Here is a 5,361-nt window from a genome sequence, read left to right on the forward strand (position 1 = left end):
ATTTATATGCAAGTAATTATTATTATTATTATTATTATTATTATTATTATTATTATTATTATTATTATAATATTATTTGTATTACATGAAGAGTTGAAAGAGCTCGGGTTACATCTGAATATCCCTCCATTTGCTGCTGGTCATTCTCAGATGTCTCAGTCAAATGTGGAGTTACAGTAACTAACAAAATTGCTCGTCACAGTTGTTCATATTGAGCGTCTTATAATGTAAAGTTAAGACGTACAAAATCCTTTCAGACCGCATGCCAACAACCCTTTTCAAAACGATAAACCAGATATGGTCAGTTTGTTGTTATATGACCCTACAACAGGATGTGTTTGTAACTGATACATTAAATTGTAGACCTGCATTACCTGATAAGAAAGTACAGAACCGATCTGGACTTCTCCCAGAGGGATCGTGATCTTTGGCACACTGGACTGGTAGACAGGATAGTTGCCAAAGGTGTTCCAGTCATCCGCTGTAGATGGGCAACATCTTCCTCTGTTAACAAGTCTGGAAATATTTTAAATATTGTATTAAATGTATTGCATATATATACATTTTTGTATACATTTATTTATTAGTCGTCAAAGGTACAGTGGAATACAGTACACGTTGAATGGCACGTTTTATATTTTCGCCCTTCCCCCCCCTCCCTCCAGGGTTCCCACAGACATTGCAAAATTAAATTCAAGGACTTTCTCATTTTCAAAAGGATACAGTTCACTTTTAAGTGCTGTTTTCTATAGCAAATAATAATAATAATAATAAATAAAGAGAGAATGATTTTTTTCGGATCCGATATTTATGGCTCAAAGCCAATCTCCGACAATTAGCAACACCTTAATTCAGAAAAATGTTATTCTATTTCTTGATTCAGTACAATTCTATCATGGATGAACAAAACCCTTCATGTGGTTGGTCGATTTGAATTTCAAGGACTTTCCAAGCACCTTGTCCAGGCCTTGATCTCTTTTTTTTTGGTCAAAAACAAGCACTAAGCACTTCAAGGACCTTGTGTGAGCCCTCCCTCCCCCCCCTCCCTCCCCTGTCCTACCCAATCCTACAAATACACAACAGAAAAAAGGAGAACATACAAACACATATCTCTCTCACTCATCCTTCCTTCTCATTGTCCTAGTGTCTTTAGCTTGGCTATGTGTAATGTCATATATTGACGTGCGGCAGCGTTGCTGAACCTGTAAACATGTTGTGACCTGTGTATTTACCACATACAAATATATTTTTAGAAGATATATACTGAGAACTATTTTTTGCCGAACCACTGCTGCCTGGGCGCAGTGATTTCATCACCTCAAAAGCCCTGTTGTTGAAAACAAAAATGTCTAATAATAATTTTTTTTATATTTCTCCACATGGTAAATACACAGGTCACAATTTTTACAGGAACGTTTTTGAGTTGAATTTGGAGTGTATTTCGTGACTGGAACTAGGCTACACTGGCACACCTACTTCCAGTGAATGACGCTAAGCTAGGCTAACGGTGCAGCTGTTCCCTAATGCATGCACAGAGAACAAAAGGGTCTGTATCTGCTTGTCTAACTCCAGGGCAGATGGCAAATAAGCTAATTTCCCCAAAAGTTGGCGTTTTCCTTTAAGCAAGGTCTATACATTACAAAGTAAACAAAATACAATACGAAATTAACGGAATACTAATGGTGAAAAATACTGTTATGTCTTTGCCTCATTTCTGGTGTATTTTCCCCCTTCCTGCCAACAGCGCTGTCAGGTGCAAACTGCTCGGCGAGCCAACTGCACTGGAGCAAATCAGGAGCAAACTGCACACATATGGGCGTGTTTTGCGCTAGTAGCTCATCCGTGCAATGTCCTTAGTAGGGATGTCCGATATTATCGGCCTACCGATATTATCGGCCGATATCGGCATTAAAATGTGATATCGGAAAATATCGGTATCGGTTTTCAAAAAAAAATTAAGATTTTTTTTTTTTTTTTTTTACATTTATATAACCTTTATTTACCCAGGCAAGCAAGTAAGAACAAATTCTGATTTTATTTATTGTCAAAAGTATGCATAATGTTGTGTTAATTCCACGACAAGAGATATGTAATGTTAATTACCTGAAATTATTAAATTTTTTGGGGGGGGGGAAACCCTGCATATATCGGTATCGGTTGATATCGGTATCGGAAATTAAGAGTTGGACTATATCGGTATCGGTAAAAAAGCCAATATCGAGCATCCCTAGTCCTTAGTGAATCGCGCGCAAAAACGGAGCAGATACCGCGCGCTAAACTCGCACAGTTATGGGTGCAATTAGCACCGCGCAATCCGTTCTTTGTGAATTCGCTCCACAGTGTTCTCCTGTGCCCCTGTTTTGTTTGTACAAAATGAACATTTCCAAATGACACAATATTGTGAATGTTGATTGTAACTGAGGGGTACAATTCCCTGACTGTATTGATAAGTATGGTATCATTAAACCACTACCGCTTTATGTACTTTAACTACTGGCCACACAGTACATGATATAGATATGATGAACACTTTCCCACCATGAAACCAAGTCCACACAAATGTATAAATCGAATATTTTATATAGCAAAGGGTATATACAACGTTCACTTAATGACATTTATGATTTGAATGCACTTGTAAGGCAAATGAGTATTCGTAGGCAAATCAACATTGAATGTCCAATCTCTGGTTACGCAGGAAGCAAGTATACAGCCTGGTTCTTTAGGGAACTATAGCGATGGTACTTAAATGATTATAGCTGGATACACTAAAGGGGGTCCCGCTGGTTGTAAGTCAGTAGGGGGGGGTTAGGAGAGCCGCTGGCGATATCCCATCTGGCCAACGATTTCTTGGGAGAATTCAGAGTGCTGAACACGGTGCCCACAGAACCTTGGTCCACAGATGAATACAGCTGGGCCCTCTTGTAGACGGTAGCTGCCGGTCCACAACGAAGAGACGTGAGGCGACCTCACTCGGGGTAGAGCGCCGTCTCACCTGGACTCCTCTCGGGGGGTAGTTCCAACACTCACCAGTGTTGGCTGTTATCCATGGCATAAATCAAAGCACCCAAAGCAAGTAGATAATCCAAGCCGTGTAGGGCTCGCCGTCGTCCGGGTAAGGTAATCCAATGTGCAGGTCCACTCGTCCTGGCCCAGAACTCCTCGGATGAAAGCACCACACGTGGTCTGCCCAGCCTGGTTAAGACTCTAGATAACGCGAGGAAACGATGGGGGTACTGCTCACTTTATAACTCTAACCGAACGATGCACCATACATAATAGACTATTATTAACTTAATAGAAATACGTCCCACTCGACGGTATAGTGCCAAACTATGACAATTCAACTATTAATCCACACGATGTCTCAATGCCATTCTGAGGCCAAGTTGACCATACTGCACCACACGTGTATCGTGGGTGAGGCTTAACGTCTTGCCACTAGGTTGGAGGGTAAAGAACTAAGGGCTAAGGGACTAAAAGAAAGTTCTACTTTACTTGCGCCATATATATATGCGCTGTGAACAAATAGTACCATTCGTATTTCGCCAGACGTATTCCTACGCGGAACCGGGCTAGTAACGACATGTTCGTCGGCACGATTGAACTTGAACCAAGGGGCTTGGCTGCTGGCGCCAGGTTCTTGTCCAATGAGAGAATGAAACTATTATGGGCTGTTAGTAGACTAAAGGGATATTCAGTGTATATGTACAAGGAATATACAAGGGATATCAAACGATATACAAATACTATTAAATATATATCCATAAATAAATATATATATTCGGTTTAATCTGATCCTTCACAACATTGATGATATACACACACACACACACACACACACTTCCTACCCTTTCTCTCCCTAGTCTTAATGTAGTTGGACCTATGTGTGTGTGAGAGAGAGAGAGAGAGAGAGAGAGAGTATGATAAGGTGTGTGATACGAGTAGATGTGTAATAAGTATTTATATATGTGTGTGTCTGTGTGTGTGTGTGTCTGTGTGTCTGTGTGTGTGTGTGTACTGGGACAGAGGCTGCTCCCCACAGGAGGACCATCCATCTCTCTCACACAGACCCGCCCACCCCCCTGCCTGCCCCCCCCCCCCCCCCCCCCCCACAGTTAATAGGACTGGGAATAGTCCTCTCTCTCTTTGTGCTTCTCCCTCTCTCTATCTCACTCTCTCTCTCTCTCTCTCCCTATCTCCCTCTCTCTCTCTGTCTCCCTCTCTCTCTCCATCTCTCTGTCTCCCTCTCCATATGTCCCTCTCTATATCTCTCTCTCTCCCTCTCTCTCTCCCTATCTCTGTCTCCCTCTCTCTCTCCCTCTCTGTCTCCCTCTCCATATCTCTCTCTCTCCCTCTCTCTGTCTCCCTCTCCATATCTCTCTCTCTCTCTCTCTCACTCTCTCTCTCTCTCACTTTAAATGTTGCGTTCAGACTAGTGTTTTGGGATGGAATTCTGCGTGCAGACGAGGCTGTAAAGACTCGAGACGACGGAGCCCCGCTGTCACACGATTGGCGCAGATGTCACATGACCAGAAACGTCAGTGGCCAATCAGATCGCCTCAGGTCGTCTATATAGATATCTATGGTTGAGACAACCAGACGTGCTGTGAAGACCCGCCCTACTCTGCCTCTGATTCGCAGACTGTGGGTGGGGAATGTGATTGGACCAAAGCAGAGTCACTCACAGACAGTGGTTCCAGTCACTAATAGTTGCGATAGCCGCGGGACAGATTCTTGTGTATTTAAAAGTACTGCCAATGTAGCCTTCAGGTGATCGCCATGGATAGAATCAGACATGCTTTGTTTACGCTTCTAGTAGGTCTACTACACCTGAACCTAGGTAGAAAGGTCCAAGTGGATTTTGTGTGCTGGAGTGATAAACGGGACGAGAAAAGTTCACCAAGTCCATTTCCTTGCTTTTCCATTTGTGTTAGCAAATAGAACAGAGTTAGTACAGCGAACGCAACGCGCATGATTTCAGCAAACAGTTCAATGCACAACAGAACGGCTTTGAACACAAATGTGTACGAGAGGGCAGGGGATTCGAGGGGTAGCAGTTGGACGAGACCAGGGGGCGGTATGAGAGGATCGCAGAGGGGTAAGGGGTCGTTGACTATAGACCCGGAGCCAGGCCCGGGAAGAGCAAGCAGTGTGAGATGAGCAGACAGCGGTTATAGGAGAGGAGTGGAGAGCAGCACAGTTGGTGGAGGTGGTGTTTAGTCAGACAGAGGAGTGGAGAGCAACACAGGTGGTGGAGGAGGTGGTGTTTAGTCAGACAGAGGAGTGGAGAGCAACACAGGTGGAGGAGGTGGTGTTTAGTCAGACAGAGGAGTGGAGAGCAACACAGGTGGTGGAGGT

Source organism: Notolepis coatsorum (assembly GCF_963971535.1).
Source record: "Notolepis coatsorum genome assembly, contig: SCAFFOLD_355, whole genome shotgun sequence".
NCBI lineage: Eukaryota > Metazoa > Chordata > Actinopteri > Aulopiformes > Paralepididae > Notolepis > Notolepis coatsorum.